General features: G+C 42.5%; 2 long non-coding RNA genes across 2 annotated transcripts in view; one reads left to right on the top strand and one right to left on the bottom strand.

Moving 5' to 3' along the window:
* The window catches only part of LOC310764852, a 292,721-nt gene that overhangs the window by 102,379 nt on the left and 171,050 nt on the right, over positions 1 to 19,292 (top strand). The window lies entirely within an intron of this gene.
* LOC310764902 overlaps positions 1 to 19,292 on the bottom strand; it is a 71,867-nt gene that overhangs the window by 13,715 nt on the left and 38,860 nt on the right. Inside the window, exon 2 of the long non-coding RNA XR_014549337.1 lies at positions 948 to 1,089. This is a non-coding gene — a long non-coding RNA (uncharacterized lncRNA). The remainder of the gene's footprint in view (positions 1 to 947; positions 1,090 to 19,292) is intronic.

The raw sequence follows: 19,292 nt of genomic DNA on the forward strand, positions 1-19,292 counted from the left end.
GAAATCTCAACTAGATCATCCACAACAGGATTAAGGCTTTCTGGGAAATGATTTATAATGAAATGAAAAAGGTATTTAAATATACCTTTCTGAAGAAACCAGAGGCCTTTCTTCTGGGCATTGTCGGCCAATTGGTGCGAAAGAAGGACAGAACTTTTTTTTTGTACACTACAACAGCAGCAAGAATACTTATAGCAAAGTATTGGAAGACACAAGATTTACCCACGTTGGAAGAATGGCAGATGAAGATGATGGACTATATGGGACTGGCCGTAATGACTGGCAGAATCCGGGACCAGGGAGAAGAGGCGGTGGAAGAAGATTGGAAGAAATTTAAAGACTATTTACAGAAATATTGCAAAATTAATGAATGTTAGAATGATGTTGGATAGAAATTAAGTGGTTTCCAGCTGTAATGCTTTAAGAATATGGAAGAAGGGTATAATTAGGTAAAAAAATAACTAAAATGGTGTTGGATTGGAAATAAGTGGTATTGGCAACAAAGTTAATAAGAATATGCAAAAATGAATTGATAATGGATGAAAATACTGAGTTATAAAATGTTAAGTTATAGAGATAAGATAAATGAAAGAGGGTAAGGATTTGCTGATTTGATTATTTAAATGGGAATACAAGAAGGGGAGGTGTGAGGAAGTCAAAGAAACAAGCAAATGAGCTTTATGTTATGAAAAATAATTGTTTTTAATTTTTCTTGTTTTTTCTGTATGTTTTACTTATCTTTTTATTTTTTATTTTTTATTTTATTATTATGTGTTTTTGTATATTTGTCTTTGTAAAATCTTAATAAATATTTCTAAAAAAAAAAACAGAAATCTCAACTAGATCATCCACAACAGATGGCCATCCAACCTCTACTTAGACACCTTCAAGGAAGAAGTGTCCACCACCTCTCGTTGGAGTCTGCTCCACCGTCAAACCACTCTTACCTTCAGAAAGCTATTCCTTATGATGAGCTGGAATCTCCTTTCTTGTAACTTAAATTCATCAGTTCAGGTCCTAGCATTTGGAGCAGGAGAGAACAAGCTTGCTCCATCTTCCATGTGAGGGAGCTGGGTATGTATGTTTAGCCTGGAAAAGAGGAGATTGAAACCGTAGATAGCTTAAACAGCCAAAGGCCTAGTTACAGAGAAACCATGTAGGCTTAGAATCCAAAGGAGTATATAAGAGCACACTGTAAAAATGAAATTATCCTGGCAGAATTGAATGATACTTGTGTATAATAAATAATTGGAAAAATATCTTAGAAAAATATGCAGAAAGATCTATAAAATAAACTGCGATAAAATCAAGATATTAGAAAAAGTACAACGAGAATGATTGGAAGTTTTTGTTCTAGAAGACTTTATTGGTCAAGATATGATAATATAACCGATATTCTTTTATTTTAATGTTAATTCTTCTTTGCTTTTAATTTTTATTCTTGCTATTCCTTTTTCATTTTTGTGTGAAATTCTGTTGTAACTATTTGTAATGTATTTGTAGGATAGTATTTTAAATCAATAAAGATATATTCTTTAAAAAAGAAAAAAAGAAACCGTAGATAGCTTAAACAGCCAAAGACCTGGTTACATGTAGGCTTAGAATCCAAAGCCATGAGCCTTACAAATATGGAGAAACATTTTTTCCCCTCAATAGCAATGGGACATCTGTGTACTTTGTTTACTCTTTTTAAGCCATGCTAGTAATGTGTGAATGAGACAGAATGGGAAGTAGTAAAAGAACTTGGTAGATCCAGCTTCCCAGCTTTAAACTCTTCTACAAGCTACACAAACTATAAACCAACCAATTTTAGTTTTTAAAACCCAGTAAGAAGAGGGGTTTCTTAAAATAAAAAAGCAGGTACAACCAAACTATGTATCTAACATAATGTGTACTTTGCTATATTGATTACAAATAAATAAGACATAATACAAAAAGGAATACCTTTGCTAGATCAGTTTATTGTATTCTTTCATACACAACCCCTACTCCAGACAACAAATAATATGTTTTTAAAAAGCCTACCATATGAAGGGTAAAAAGTGCAGGGTAAAAAGTGCATTGCAAAAAACTTTTTTTAAAGCTTTGAGCAGGTTTCGATGGCCAAATGTGTTTTATACATACACACACACACACACATTTGCAGTTTTAGTTTTCTTCTTTTTGCAAACCACTTAACTAGGCAAAAGGAGAGATAGTTCTATCCCCTACCATATCAGGTAATTCTGAATCCTGAATGTGTGCAGAGGAAGAATGACAAAGATGATTAAGGGGCTGGAAACCAAGCCTGATGAGGAACAGTTGAGGGAGTTGCATATGTTTAGCCTGGAGAAGAGGAGATGGAGAGGTGACATGATAGCCATCTTCAAATATCTAAAGGGCTACCACGTGGAAGATGGAGCAAGGTTGTTTTCTTCTGCTCCAGAGGGTAGGACATGAGCCAATGGATTCAAATTACTAGGAAGGAGATTCCAACTAAACATTAGTATGAATTTTCTGTTTGACCGTGAGATGCATTCCCTCAGAAGGTGGTGGACTCTCCTTCCTTGGAGGTTTTTAAGCAGAGGTTGGATGGGCATCTGTCAGGGATTCTTTAGCTGTGATTCCTTGGGATCCCTTCCAACTATGCAGTTCTACGATTCTATATTCTTCTGACTGTGGAGAGGGGATGATCACCATGGCTAGTAATCATTTATAACAACATCCTCTATAAATTTGCCTTAGTTCCCATGGGTATCTTAGGAAAATATCGCTGTCGACTCCCTCAACCTACCATCCTTTACCATTTTCACCAGAGGTTTCCAGCATTCCCATTGTGTATTTGGAAATCTGAGATGTTCTCAGATATAACCACCTTTGTGTCAACATAGCAAATGACTCTAATTAGGCTGGAGGTGGAGTGAAAATGCTTAATTCATTCTGATGAGGCAGAAGAAAGAGCTAAAATGCTTATAGACAATGGGTGAACAGGGAGATATAATGCTGAACGCCAGGTTTATATGCAGATTGCCGCAGAATTTCCCTCCCTCCACCATCTTGCTCATCCCTTTTGTCCCCTCCCATTGCAATAACCATCTGCAGTAATTAGAAAAGAAAGAAGGTGGATTGGTGGCAGTGGTGGCGAGGTGAGAGGTGTCTGACTACAGAGGGGTGCAGGAAAAAAGATGGTTACTTGTCTTTCCTATTATGGCATCCCTCTTTGACCAGGAACAACACCTTTATAATCCTTGCTGCCTTGAAAGGTGGTGCACGGAGGCATGGCCAGGACAGCAGGCCACCACATGCATGGCTGTGTTAACCAGACAATGGGCCAACCTCAGTGTGTACCGTATTTTTTGCTCTATAAGACTCACTTTTCCCCTCCTAAAAGGTAAGGGGAAATGTGTGTGCGTCTTATGGAGCGAATGCAGGCTGCGCAGCTATCACAGAAGCCAGAACAGTAAGAGGGATTGCTGCTTTCACTGAGCAGTGATCCCTCTTGCTGTTCTGGCTTCTGAGATTCAGAATTATTTTTTTCTTGTTTTCCTCCTCCAAAAACTAGGTGCGTCTTGTGGTCTGGTGCATCTTATAGAGCAAAAAATATGGTACAGTGGTGCCTCGCAAGATGAAATTAATTCGTTCCGCGAGTCTTTTCGTCTTGCATGGTTTTTCGTCTTGCGAAGCTCGGTCAGTCGCAACTGCACCTCTTCAAGCAGTTGTAAGAAAAAAGGAAACAAACTTGCAAGACGTTTTCGTCTTGCGAAGCATGCCCATAGGGAAAATCGTCTTGCGAAGCAACTCAAAAAACGAAAAACTCTTTCGTCTTGCGAGTTTTTCGTCTTCCGAGGCATTCGTCTTGCGAGGTACCACTGTATATCATCTCCACCTCAACAGTAGATTTTTAAATTTAAATTTAAATTTTTAAAATTAAAAAGGGAAAATCGAGGAGGAGAATTGAGGAAGTCTGAACATTTCCTTTTCGGAAACAATATCTCCCACCAGAATTAGGAGGATAAAATCACCTGCACAAATTTTATGTGCCCCAAAGAGAGAAGCACTCACAAAAATCAACAGTGTACCTATGGAGGAAAATTCTCCACTCAAAGTTTGAGTGCAGATACCTGATCACCATAGCCCACAGCGCAGCCATCACTGGAGAGCTGGTAAAAAAAAAGGTAAAGGACCCCTGGACAGTTAAGTCCAGTCAAAGGCAACTATGGGGTTGCAGTGCTCATCTCGCTTTTCAGGCTGAGGGAGCTGGCATTTGTCCACAGACAGCTTTCCAAGTCGTGGCCAGCATGACTAAACCACTTCTGGTGCAACGGAACACCGTGATGGAAGCCAGAGTGCACAGAAACACCGTTTAACTTCCCACCGCAGCAGTACCTATTTATCTGCTTGCACTGGTGTACTTTTGAACTGCTAGGTTGGCAGAAGCTGGGACAGAGCAATGGGAGCTCAACTCATCAAGCGGATTTGAACCACCGACCTTCCGATCGACTGGAGAGCTGGTAGAAGCTGCTTTCAGTCAGAGGTATTCATTGCTATATGTAAATCTAGTCTTTCCTCCTAGGAGGTTAAGGATCAACAGAAATAAAGTGTCTGGATCAAGGGAAGTAATAATACCACTCTATTCTGCCTTGGTATGACCACACCTGGAGTCCTGTGTCCAATTCTGGGCACTACAGTTTAAGAAGGATATTGACAAGTTGGAAGGTATGTAGAGGATGGCGACCGAGATGATCAAGAGTCTGGAAGCCAAGTCTTATGAGGAACAGTTGAGGGAACTGGGTATGTTTAGCCTGACAAAGAGGAGGCTGAGAAGAGATATGATAGCCATCTTTGAATATCTCAAGGGCTGTCACATGGAAGATGGAGGAAGCTTGTTTTCTCCTGCTCCGGAGGGTAGGCCCAAACCAATGGATTCAAGTTACAAGAACAGAGAACTTTCTGACAGTAAGAGCTATTCGACAGTGGAATGGTCTCCCTTGGGAGGTTGTGGACTCTCCTTCCTTGGAGGTTTTTAAGCAGAGGTTGGATGGCCATCTGTCATGGATGCTTTAGCTGAGATTCCTACATTGCAGGGAGTTGGACCAGATTACCCTCTTCCCTATCCAACAAAGCTCTCTCCAGTTGGTCATGGTCTATGGGGATATTTAGTATTGCCAGCCAATCACAGATGCTGATATTGCACAAGCCTTTTGCAGCCAAAGAGACCTCTGAGGACCAAGTAAGCACACACACGTTCTCTCGGCTGGATGACTGAGTGCCAAGCGGTGCTGACAGGGGTCTTTTTAAAGGTAAAGAATATTTAACATCGCACAAAGAGAAAAACAGTGCCTCAAATTGATTGTGGCATGCCCTCTCTGCTATGTGGAACAAAGCTTGCTCTCCCAATGTATTCGAGCAGAGTGAGGGAGCAGCAAATAAAGCTGGTGAACAATTTATTGCACCCAGAGAGAAATCTTGTGGTTCAGCTTTCACCCTCCCCATCCAATTTTCCCATTATATAGGATTCTGTGTGTTTTTTTAAATAATCTTTATTACTTTTAAGACTTACAAAAAAAGAAAAAAAGAAGAAAAAAGGCAAGAGAAAAAGACAAAATAGAGCAGAAAAGAAAAAAAGAAGAAACAATACCATACAATATATAAACAATACAAAACACAACCTTAACACCCTAATCTAAACAAAACAAAACAACAATTTAAAAACATATACCATACCATTTCTTTACTCCATCTTTCATTCCCTTATTTCATCGACCTCCTCTCACCTCCCTTTTTGTATTCCACTTCTGCTACTTGTTTCAGCAATTCCTTTCCATCTTTCTCTATTTTTATCATTATGAATATCTTAACATATTTTTAGCCTTATTTTCCATTAATACTAAAGTACTTATTTATACTTAACTCCTTATAACATTTCTGCTAAAGCCATAAAGTTTCATTCCAACAATTTTCTAACACTCATTAATTTTACAATATTTCTATATATAAACTTTAAACTTTCCCAATCTTCATCCACTATCTCTTCTCCCTGGTCTCGGATTCTGCCAGTCATTTCCGTCCATTCCATATAGTTCATCAACCTGGAGATCTTCTCCCATTATATAGGATTCAGTCCCTATGGTATGCAACCCTCCTGTTCTTCTGAATGCAGAAAGACTCTCCTTCTTATTCATACCACAGTCATTTGCAATACAATAAAATACGTGAGAAATAAAAGAAGCAATTAAGAATCATTTATGGATTATGAATATTTAGGCAGATGTGTTATGGACCACCTGAATGAGTGGGCAGAGGAGTGAAGGGGCGATAGTCCAGGGAGAGGCGTGAGAGCCAGACAGAGAAATATGGAGGGCCATATTTGTTCCCTGGGCCTGAGGGTCCACACCTCTGCTCTGTGAGCCCAGGACTGACTGCTATGTGGCCCTTTTAACAAGAGATGCTGAAGGCTGGACATGGGACATGCCATTTGCAAGGTATGTGCCTACCATTGGTCAATGGCCCAATTCTAAAAGATGCCGAAGAGTCTCAATGTTGCGAGGAACGCTTTTGGAACGATACCACCAAGGTGAGTGGAGGAGACCTTTTCCGTTGGAAATCCCACTTATTTGAGCTATGGAGACAGCAGTTCCTCCAAAAATTCTGCCCTGGGCAGAAACGCACCATTGCTGTGAATGTGGGAGCGTATGTCTTCCTCTTTCTCTGTGTTTGCTCAGTGAGACAGAAACATTGCTGAGCTGCAGCACAATGTGCCATATAAAGGAAGCATCAATTAACTAGAACACATGGATATAGTATTTAATTAACTGATGGGCTCCACAGCTTACTGTATGATGTCATGGAAACCTGGGAATGTTTCAGCGCAACATCTCCAGTGCCAACTGCAAGCACAGTCAATATACCACTGTACCCCTTCCTCTGATCTGACTAACCCAACAGATACGAGTCAAACTCCAAAATGCAAACACTCACTGTTCCCCTCCGCTCCTCCCCCCCATTTCTATTTACTATAATTATTTACGTATTTACAATCTCTGAATATTCAGCGCAGATTAAATAAAGTGCTTCTTTGTGCAACATGTAGGTGAACTATGAATCTCGCACCTGCAGGAAGCAATGGTGGTCATGAACTTGGATGGCTTAAAAAGAGGATGGGACAAATTCTCTCTCCCCCCCCCATATATTCTTTATTGAGTTTCATTATTTATACGTTATTCAAGACATAATAAGCTACACACCACAAAACCAAAATAATTCAACATCTGATAATACTGCTACACTAAGTCTTTGCAGTTCCTTACTTCTTCCTTATCTTTTTTACGGTGTCCTTTTTTCTTCTGATTCATTGGTCTTTCATAATATACATTATCTACCTGTTGTCTACTTTGTGAAACTTAGTCAAAGCAAATTAAGGATTTTGTTTGGGAACAATGTTTTTTCCAGATACACTCAGTAACAATCCCACTCATTTTTGAATTTTGGGTTTGATTGGTTCCTGATTGCCTCTGTCAATTTTGCTAGTTCTAGGTATTCACATAATTTAATTTGCCATTCTTCCTTTGTAGGGGTTTTCCCTCCTTTCCAGTTTATAGCAATTAGCATTCTAGCTGCTGCTGTTAAGAAAACCCTCCTCTTACCATTTGGTACATCAGAGGTCAAAATACCTTTTTCGCAAATGATTGTTTAAACTTTTTTTCCACTCTTCATAGACAATATCCCCCTTTTTTTTCACAACCCCACCACATGTGGTACCTTGTTCCATTTGTGGTACATTGTTGCATTTGCTTACACCTCCAGCATATGTTTGAGTTTGTTTTACATATTTTGGTCAATGTGCTGGGGGGGGGGCACATACCATTTATAGAGAATTTTCATAAAATTTTCCTTTAGTGTGTAGCAAGTCGTGGATTTTAAATCTATTTTCCCTAATTTTTCCCAGTCATCCATCTGAATGGAGTGTCCGAAATCCTTTGCCCATTTAATCATTATGAGGATGGGACAAATACATGGAGGAGAGGGGTATTGACAGCCACTAGCCAAGTTGGCTATTTTCTACCTCCACAGCTAGAGGGAAAAATGCTTCTGAATACCAGTCTCTGGAAATTTTTATGCATGCTTTACTTTAGTTATATGCATTTCTGTACACTTTACTTGACTGGAAAGCTCCATTGCAAAATTCAGAGAAGCGTGAATTTGGAACGATATCTGTGTTTCAGCATGTATGCTGTTTCTGAATGTGTGTTTACAAAGCTATTGTACTACCAAGCTTACTGTATGCTTGTGAAACACGGACCACTTATAAACGCCATCTCCAACTCCTCGAAAGATTCCATCAATGGTGTCTCTGAAAAATGTGACACATCACTTGGGAAGACAGGCGAACTAATACCAGTGTACTGGACGAAGCAAAGGTCACCAATGTCAAAGCAATGATTCTTCAACATCAACTTCGTTGGACTGGTCATGTTGTGCGATGCCTGATGATCGTCTTCCAAAGCAACTACTCTATTCCGAATTTGAAAATGGAAAGCGTAATGCTGATGGTCAACAAAAGAGGTTTAGAGACTGTCTTAAAGCAAATCTTTAAAAAATGTAGTATAAACACTGACAACTGGGAAACACTGGCCTGTTAGCGCTCTAATTGGAGAACAGCCTTTACCAAAGGTGTCGTGGGTTTTGAAGACACTCAAACTCAGGACACAAGGGAGAAACCTGCTAAGAGGAAGGCACACTTGGCAAATCCACACCATGATCAACTCCCGCCCGGAAACCTATGTCCCCGCTGTGGAAGGGCGTGTGGATCCAGACTTGGCCTCCACAGTCATTTACGGACTCATTGTTAAAACCATGTTTATGGAAGACAAATGAGGGATTGCCAAAGAAGAAGAAGATTGTTAAATGTGAAATGAGACTAATTTCTCTCCCATCCTGAGTCTTGCCTGTCATCCAAGTTGCTTTTGATCATATAGGGAGACTATCACACAAGTACAGCTAGATTTACGTACACAGGGTCCCCTTTCACACCAAATGCTCAAATGGGACTGGCAAACGCAGTGGGATTTAGGAGGCTGCCTTGCAGTCAGGCCATTGTTGCATTTGGCAGAGTGTTGTCTACTCTGACTGTCAGCTGCAATCCAGGGTTTCAGGCAGGGTTCTCTCCCACAATCCCTGACCCTTGGCCATGCTGGCAGCAACTGATGGGAGGTTCCCTGTGTGTCCAAGTCATGCAGAATTAGGCAGTCTCTACCTATTGGCTAAGGGACATGGATGGCGCTATGGGTTAAACCACAGAGCCTCGGGCTTGCCGATCAGAAGGTCGGTGGTTCGAATCCCCGCGACGGGGTGAGCTCCCGTTGCTCGGTCCCTGCTCCTGCCAACCTAGCAGTTTGAAAGCACGTCAAAGTGCAAGTAGATAAATAGGTACCGCTCCGGCGGGAAGGTAAACGGCGTTTCCATGCACTGCTCTGGTTTGCCAGAAGTGGCTTTGTCATGCCAGCCACATGACCCGGAAGCTGTACGCCGGCTCCCTCAGCCAATGAAGCAAGATGAGCGCCACAACCCCAGAGTTGGCCACAACTGGACCTAATGGTCAGGGGTCCCTTTACCTTTACCTATTGGCTAAATTTACCTCGCAGGGTTGTTGTGACAATAAAATGGGGGTGGGTATCATGTATGCAATCCTTGGCTTCTTAGTAGAGTTTAAATAGGATTCAGATGTGATAAGCATGCACACCAAGTTATTTAAAAAATATATAATTACCAGCCTTAAAATGTGTAGCTTTTACTTCCTTTCACCATGAGTTAGCTGCTGAGTCCTTCTCCGTCTTGCCTCCATGGCTTACCTCAGCAGATTTAATATTTCTGACAGGGAAGTGTTTTGTTGAAAGCTATTGGACTGAGACGGATAGCGTGTCTATAATGCTTCGCTCTCTGAAGAACAAGGAGAGCGAAAATGTATTGGATGTTGGCAAATGCAGATCCATTGGCTGCAAACAGGGTGTCCCCGGTGCTGAGAGCTTGCTTGTCTCTGTTTATATATAAATTAATTTATGGATTTTCTTGACAAGACTACAGCTCCCTCCCTTAGGGACCCCGGCTGATATATTACCTGTGAAAGAGGATCACAATTTATTAGGCTGCATATAGAATCAGAGATAGGTGTAGACCGGAATGTTTTGAAATATTACATTATATATGAAATGGCAAAGGGGGAGAGTTAAATTACATGGTTATAATTACTTGGAGTTCAGGTGGCATCATAAATAATCCATCCCGGATTCGTTCTTAGTGTTTATTATGTCACAGGAGCAATGTAATTAACACTGTAGGTGACCTGGGGGTTGCTAGGTCTATGCCTCCCCCTGTCACCCTTCCACACATGACCCAGGAAAAGAGATGTCAGGGGTGCGATGGCATTAAGCACATCCCACCACCCACCTGAATTAAATGGACTGACACTGAGCAGCCTGAGATTCATGGGTGGCAAAAAAACCCCACAAACACAACCCAATGGTTTATTGTTTAGGTGCTGCTTTCCACGGTTGCCAAAGCAGCTCACAAGAAACATTGGCTTGGCAATTCAATGCCCCTTCATACCAGGCCTGGGGTGTGTGTGAGAGAGGATCCCATCAGGTCTTCTGAAATATACTCAGAGAAAAGCTATCGGTTTCATTGAGTTTATTTCAGTGTTGTGATAAAAAGTCAGTCAGTCATCGGGTGTATCCCCCCTAGCTGGCCCCTCCCAGACCCAGGCTATATATCCTTTATTCACACCCTAGGTCACACCTGATAGGCTCATTCAAACTTCCCTTCTCGAGCCGGATAGGATGGCTCCAACAACCAATCAGATGCTACATTCTAAAACCCTCCCTGTCTATTATTCTAGGATCCAAACTCCAGACATAACATCTTCACTGGTGTTGCACCAGAACCCCAGGTGAGCATAACTGGGAGGAGACCAACTTTACCATGCCTTCAGCAGCAGCACCCACAGACCTGAGGACTAGCTGACAGGGCAAATCCTGTATTCCTGGTTAGAGGAGCCAGGAGAGGGCATAGCACAAAACTGTCTGTGTTGCATCCCCCTCCTCCCCTGGCTTGCCCCTCCTCCCAGCCATGCTCCTCCCACAGATATAGGAGCCTTCCTCCACCCCTAGCAGACTCCAGACATGTTTTGCACCACTAGCCCAAGTAAGAATGATACAATTTGATTTGCTTCGCCTCGCCTCAACAATTCAATGTATGGATGCCAGGGAGTGACATTGAGTTGCATATCTGATACCAGCCCTACTCTGAATAAACCCACTGAAATAAATGAACCTGTTAGTCATGCCTATTAATTTCTTTCTTTCTTTTTTCATGTTCAAGGGTTCTCTTTCCCCACCACATTATATATATATATATATATATATATATATATATATATATATATATATAAAATTATGTGTGTGTGTGTATATATATATATATACATACACACATATCATTTTCAACAATTATTAAACATACTTTTATATCTTATACAATTTTTTTGACTTCAATCAATCACATCTGAAAATTTTCCAATCTTTTCACTTAATTTACATTTCTTACTTTCACTATTACATTTAAATATCATAACTAATGTCTCTCTTCTTTGTAATATTTCATATATTTCTCCTTACAAAACTTCTTGTAGTCCTACTAGCATAATTTGTTGATTGCAGTTGCTCTTCAAATAGTTCGTATATTTCTTGTCATGCCTATTAATTTAAGTGGGTCCACTGACTTTTTTAAAACAACAACAACAACAACAACAAAATCCTCCTGTTTGTGCGCTCATCGGAAGGGGGAGAAAGTTAAACTCTCTGCATTTTACTTAACGAACTTCATTTTCCTTACATTGCCAATTTTCCAGGCATACAAAGGGAAATTGGGGTGAGCAATTTGCTTAGTTTCTTAAAGTGAGCAATTTGCTTAGTTTCTTAAAGTGAGCAATTTGCTTAGTTTCTTAAAGTGAATGGTGTGGTTATTTTCTGAATCAGAGGGCAACCTGCAGCCTCAGATTCTCTCTCTCTCTCTCTCTTTTTTTTTTTTTTTTAATTTTAGCAATAGCCACTTTCCTGCAGAAATATTGGAGCAGGACATCTGCATGACCAAAATCTGCAATTCTGAATCTGAAACCTGACTTTCTGATATTTGAGAGGTTCCACGATACATGTCCTCAGCCTCCTTTGCAGCGTGAGAGTGAGCTGGCTGCCAAATCCATTGCTTAATAACTCTCCTTGAAATTTAAGCAGAATGAGGGTCAAACTTTTGCGAAAAGGTCACTACGAAAAGAAGATGGAAGCAGCAGTTAAACACACACAGAGTACGATTTATTTCCCCCAGCATCTTATAGTGTACCCCCCCCCGGAAGTCATTAAAATGGTTTTCTGAAATAAAATGTCTTACATGGATGGTTAGGTGTGTTTTTCACATACCCAAACTGGTGAATGTGTGCTGAAAATTCAAGACTCTTCACAATTTTGCTCTTAGAGGAAGGCAGTTCCAAATGCAAGGAGATAATGGTAGTTCGACTAGTAAACAGAATTATTGTTCACTAAGGGTCGGTTCACACCTGCATTTTTAACACTTTGAGTGTGCAGCATGGAAATCCTTTTTAGATCTTTTTTTTTCAATGCATAGCGTGCAGGTAACAGGATCAACGAAGCTGCCCTTTCCCATATTTGTCAAAATATTTAGCACCATGCAAACACTTTCATCCTTCATTGTTCTTGATTGGAAAGAACCCTGTGTCTATATCAGTAAGTACTAACTCTGTGCCCTATAGAGGACGGAAAATTGTTAGGGGTGCAAAATTTCAATACAGTTTCACACTTCCATCGCTGGCCTCTGTTGAAAACAGCTTCCAGCGCACCTGGAAGTGACCTCTCCAGACAATGGAATGAATCTTCTTTTCTTATCTCTGCCACCACGATCTCCTGGGTGACGCAGACACCATTAGGCAGTTGAATGTGTATCTGTACTTTCCCTCCCTCCTTCCCACCCCCCTCTATGCAGCCCCGGGCGCTGTCAACCCATGCTACATCACTGATCTGCATGGGATTTAGGTGACTGTCTTATGGAAAGAGCATATGTGCTTTGTAAATGGCTGGCCGCATTATCACCTGTAGCTGTTGCCATAATAATAAGAATAATAATTTTTTAAAAAATTTGTTGTTGTTGTTGTTATTTATACCTTATACCCGGCCCATCTGGCTAGGTTTCCCCAGCTACACTGGGCGGCTTCCAACAGAATATAAAAACATAATATTGAGCTCCAGAATTTAAAGATGAATTGATGGGAGTTTTTCACCAAGCATTGTGGTGAGGGGGAGCAAGCAAACAGGGACATTTTCATCACCAGACAGCCTTCGATTTCGGAGGCAATTTTCATGCTACAATTAGTGACTTGCTATTTATTCATTTATTCATGTATTCAATTTACACCCCACCCCTTCTCCCGGAGGTTACCTCAGGGTAGCAAAACACACAAGCAATGAAACAATTAAGATATCTAAAAACATCGGGTGGGGGGAGGGCCCCACTAAACCCATTCCAATACAAATGCAGAGTGAGAAGGATCTCTACTTTGAAATGCTTGTTGAAAGACAAAGGTCTTCAGTAGACACTGAGAAGACAACAGTGATGGCCTATATCTAATATTCAATGGGAGGGGATTCCGAAGGGTCGGTGCTACAACACTATACATGCAGAATGGACCTCCTGACAAGGTGGCCCTAACCTGCAGAGTGCAGTGATTGATGGGTGTCACACACTGTTCTCCCCCTCCACATTTTACCTCATAAACACCCAGTGAGGAAGGTTACGCCATGAGACAGTGACTGGCCCAAGTTCACCCAGAGAGCTTCATGGCTGAATGGGGATTCGAACCCCAATCTCCGAGGTCTTAGTCCAACACACTAACCACTGCATTACACAGCTATGGGGCTGTATACCCCAGAATAAGCACCTTGATCTTAGCCTGGTAGCCTGGATGTCCTCTGGGTGCCCACCTCAGTGTCCCCATGATTGATTTAATGCTCTCTTGGTAGCTGCTTGCTCCGGACGAAACTCAGGGACCCATTACGGCAGTTGAAAGTGTGTATCCCTCTCCCTATTTATTTTATTTTATTTGTAGGCAATGCCGGGTCTGCCTCCTCCTTTTGGTTTCTGCTCAGGCCCCTGCATTTCCTTCTGAGGAGATGTTTTGCCATGACAAAGTAACTGCTGACAAAGTGAATAAACTGACTTCATTTTAATTTTGTTTTGCATTTTCCTTTTGTATATTTTGATCCTAAAATCTTTTTGAGTGTCTTTCTCCCTTTCTCTCCCCCTCCCCCGCCTTCCCTTTTATGATAATAAAGCAACTGTTTGTGCGGTAGCGTGCAATCATTTCTGAATTGGATTTATTTTTGTCTACAGATCTTTCTCCAAAATCTTAATCGCCCTCCCCACTGCTCACCCCCATTTTTTTTTTGTGTGTGTGTGTGTCAGCATGGCATCTCTCCAGCAATGTTTTAATATAAAATTTAAAGCACAAAGAAGGAAAAGAGCCTAGGGTGGATGTAAGATCAGCGACAACACTAAATAGGGACAACAGACTCCCCTCTCTCCCTGACAGATGAAAACAGATTATACAGAGCAGGATCATGTCAGTAATTATATGCAAGGTTGAAGCCCGTATGGTGAATTTCCAGCTTCTCCACGACATATTTCTTAATGCTTCTTTTAACAACCCCTCTATTCCCCCAAACTAAGTGTGCAAAGCAATTGTGTGGTTCCCAATGGGTGGTCCTTCGACCACAGGGAGTCTGCAGAACCCACCCAGGTGGTCTGTGGAACCATTCAAATAACAAAAACTACCACAGAGATACCAAAATTTTCAAAAGTAAGGGGGTCCATAGCTTGGTCTTTGAAAAACAGGGTGTGTGCAGTACTTAGCTAATTGGGAACCACTGGTTTAAATTATCACAGGCTGGAACATGCTAAAAACATAGTTGTTGTTGTCGTTTACCATAAGGTATAAGGACAGGTTGACAACAACTCTGGTTGTTCACTTCATCAAATCTGGCCCTCTTTGAAAAAAGTTTGGGCACCCCTGGGTTACAACAACTGAAAACATCACTAATATTAAATAATAATATTAAAAACAATGCAAAACAAGATCACAAAAAATAAGTTGGGTCCTGAAAACTGGATATGCCGTTGCAAGCCAGATACCTACAAACAATTAAAATGACCCAATATTCACTTATGTATTTCTTTGATTTATTTGAATTGGGCCCAGAAACATATTGGCAGCCGATGTAGTTGGGCCAGGATTGGTGTTATATGCTCAAACTGCCTTGTTTCAGCAAGCAGGAGTGGATTTTCACATTTCGGCGGCACCCTGTGCAAGGCCAAAATTTGGCACCCCCTGCCTCTCACTTTCCATTCTGCTCAATTCACTACATCATAATTGTGAAGCCCTGCAGTGCCCCTAAGTTTGGCGCTCAGTCGCGCTGCCCTAAATCTCTGCAGCGAGCAACTGGGCTGCTGAGTTGTGCATGAGCAGAAGTCTCCAAACCGCCTTCATAGGCAGCCCTACATATAGCCCATTGCAGTAATCTAACCTAGAGGTTACTAGAGCATAGGCAACAGAAGTTAGACAATTTCTGTCCAAGATAGGGGTGCAGCTGGGCCACCAGTTGAAGCTGATGGAAAGCACTCTGTGCCACTGGGGCCACCTGATCCTCAAGTGACAGCAATAGATCCAGAGTTACCCCCAAGCCACAAACCAGATCTTTCACAGGTTGTGTAACCCCATCAAGAACAGAAGTATAGTGTCCAGATCAAGGGAAGTAATGATACCACTCTATTCTGCCTTGGTCAGACCCAACCTGGAGTAGTGTCCACTTCTGGGTACCACAATTTAGGAAGGATATCAACAAGGAGATCAAGGTGCGCAGCCTGGGAGTCATTCTGGACTCACAGCTGTCCATGGAGGCGCAGGTCAATTCTGTGTCCAGGGCAGCTGTTTATCAGCTCCATCTGGTACACAGGCTGAGACCCTACCTACCTGCAGATTGTCTCTCCAGAGTAGTGCATGCTCTAGTTATCTCCTGCATGGACAACTGCAATGCACTCTACCTTTGGGGCTACCTTTGAAGGTGACTCAGAAACTGCAATTAATTCAAAATGCAGCAGCTAGACTGGTGACTGGGAGCAGCCGCCGAGACCACATAACACCGGTCTTGAAAGATCTACACTGGCTCCCAGTATGTTTCTGAGCAGAATTCAAAGTGTTGGCGCTGACCTTTAAAGCCCTAAATGGCCTCGGTCCAGTATACCTGAAGGAGCGTCTCCACCCCCATCGTTCAGCCTGGACACTGAGGTCCAGTGTTGAGGGCCTTCTGGCGGTTCCCTCATGGCGAGAAGTAAGGTTACAGGGAACCAGGCAGAGGGCCTTCTCGGTCGTGGCACCCATCCTGTGGAACACCCTCCCATCAGATACCAAAGAGAAAAACAACTACCAGACTTTTAGAAGACATCTGAAGGCAGCCCTGTTTAGGGAAGCTTCTAATGTTTAATAGATTATTGTATTTTAATATTTTGTTGGAAGCTGCCCAGAGTGGCTGGGGAAACCCAGCCAGATGGACGGGGTATAAATAATAAATGGAACCAAATATCATGATATGTGTTAATACACTTTAGAATTTATATACTTTATTATATTTATGATCTATGGTATTGAAGAACTTGATTTATTTTGACATATTATTTGATATTACCAGCTGAAGAAGGCGTTTACTCCGAAACAGGGCCCTGTCCTGGTCACCACTACTGAGTCGTACATCTGATTCACACTCCGGATACTCCTTTTCGGCCCTATTTGATTCTTTATTCCTCATTCTGATTCTATATAATATGGACTCCTTTTGACTGCCATTGAGACTTGTACAAAATAATTGTTGTGTACTGGTATTTCATGTACCTCTATACTATATCACTGCATATTTGAAACTACATTATTCCTGTACTTAAACGTTTTACCTTAAAACTATCGCACTTACACGTTGTGTTTAAATTTACTTAAAACTATCGTACCTACACGTTGTGTTTAAATTTACTATCAGCTTCAAATTGTTATTCTTAGCAGAATATACACGTTTTTCTTTTCAACTCTCGAGTAGGAATTATTCCTTATATTGAAACTTGTGGCCTGAGCTCTTGGTATATCCTTTTTAGTGTATTTCCAACAAGAACTCCAATTTCTTTAATGAGGGCTCATACCAGCCTTTCCCAAGCAGGTGCCCCCAGGTCCTTTGAGCTGTAACATTCCAGAAGCATGTGCTGGCAGGGGTTGATGGGAAGGCTGGTGAACACACCCATGCCACATGCCACAAACAAGTTTTGCAAGGTTTCAAAAACCTGCCAGACCTTTTTGTCCAGAGGCACCGGTGGGATTAAAACAAAAAACAAAAGCACACCAACATATATGTTGCACCATGGGAAATGAAGCCCCTCTCAACAGTGGCGAAGCTTCATGCTCTGGCACCAGGGGGGCGGAGAGCAGGAGTGGGCGTGGCTGGCATGCATCCCGGGGGCATGGCATGCCGCCTGCGGGGGCGTGGCGCCCAGTGCGGGCAGGGAGAGCTGCCGCGATGGCACCCCATTGGGATCGCGCTGCTTTGGGCGGTACGCTCGCCCCACACTCCTCTTCTTCTGCCAGTGCCTCTCAACACTTAAAAATGACTGCTTGTTTCCAGCTTCAACTTGCGCTATCAGCTTCCCTTCTGAACAGTGCCGAGTGGTGAAATTTTTCACAGGGGAACAGTTAGGGCCAGAAATGCCAGCTTGCGAGGGCAGATGTGCGGTGTGTCTGTGTGAAATGATGCGCACATGAGCACTGCACCTCTCTCCCTAAGCCAGGCAGAAGCTACCTGGGCTTTGGGAAGGAAGTGTCAGGCCTGTGACAGGATGCTATAGAGTCCTCTGTGCCAGTGTGATTTAGTGGTTAAGAGCGGTGGACTCGTAATCTGGGGAACCGGGTTCACGTCTCCGCTCCTCCACATGCAGCTGCTGGGTGACCTTGGGCTAGTCACACTTCTCTGAAGTCTCTCAGCCTCACTCACCTCACAGAGTGTTTGTTGTGGGGGAGGAAGGGAAAGGAGATTGTTAGCCGCTTTGAGACTCCTTAGGGTAGTGATAAAGCAGGATATCAAATCCAAACTCTTCTTCTTCTTCCTCCTCCTTCCTCCTTCCTAAAGCCAGACAGGAGCATCGTGCCTCCCTCCCTAAGCTGGGTAGAAGCTTCCCACGGTTGGGGAAGAGGGTGCCAGGGGAACACCACTGCTTCTGAAAGATGGCAGCTTTCATTTTTAGCGCTTGCAAAAATCGCGGGTTGAAAGATCTGCTGCCGGCAGCACCAAGGAAAACCTTCTCCTGGCCCCCTCCCTCCAAAAAGCTCCAGCAACTGTAGGAGATGATACCCTCCCTGATAGAATAAGCAATATCCTGGTCTCAACATCATTGTCAGCACCACTGTTCAACAAAGTAACATCTCTCCCCGGATAAAGCTGGCAAATGTTATCCTTTGGCGATAGGAATCCTTCAGGGAAAGCCCCTATTCACAATCTTTCTAAAGCTTCCTTAATTGTTCCAGTTGCTGGAAATTTTAAACAGGTTCCTTTCCTCCCCCCCCCTCTTCTCCCCACCGCCACTCCAGCTGCTTTGCCAAGTTGCACTAAGCCCCCTTTGTCAAGCAAATGTGCCAAGCAAAGGCACAGAGAGATAAGCACAGCTGAGGGAATTGCTTGAACTCGCCTGCCTGGAGATGGTTCCACTGTGCCGGAGTGCGCTTGTCTTTATGTTCGGCTGCAACTTTTGGCATGGATCAGCACTGCTTCGACAAGGCCTCTTTCACCCAGAGATCTCGGCACGCGCTTATGGGCACAAAACGGGAATTGGTAGCTCCCTGATTCCAGTTTGTATCCCTTCGGGGTGGGGTGGTGGTGGGTTGTTGGCAAGGCTCCTGGCTGTATTCTGGCTCAAGGGGTTGTTCCCAAACAGCCACCATTTCCACAGGAAGATGCAGATGAGTTAAAGCGTTTATTAATCCGAAAGGGCTCAACACCTTTGCGCAGGATAGTACGCACCCCAGAAATGATCTCTTTCAGCTTCTGCCTTCTGGAAGAAGGTATAGGGTTATAAAGGCCAAGACTAGCCGCCTGAGAAACAGTTTCTACGCAAATGCAATTCTGGTTCTAAACGCAGCATAAGGGGTCTCTATAGTATAGTGTATT

This window comes from Podarcis filfolensis (assembly GCF_964270895.1).
Source record: "Podarcis filfolensis genome assembly, chromosome: 6".
Classification (NCBI taxonomy): Eukaryota; Metazoa; Chordata; class Lepidosauria; order Squamata; family Lacertidae; genus Podarcis; species Podarcis filfolensis.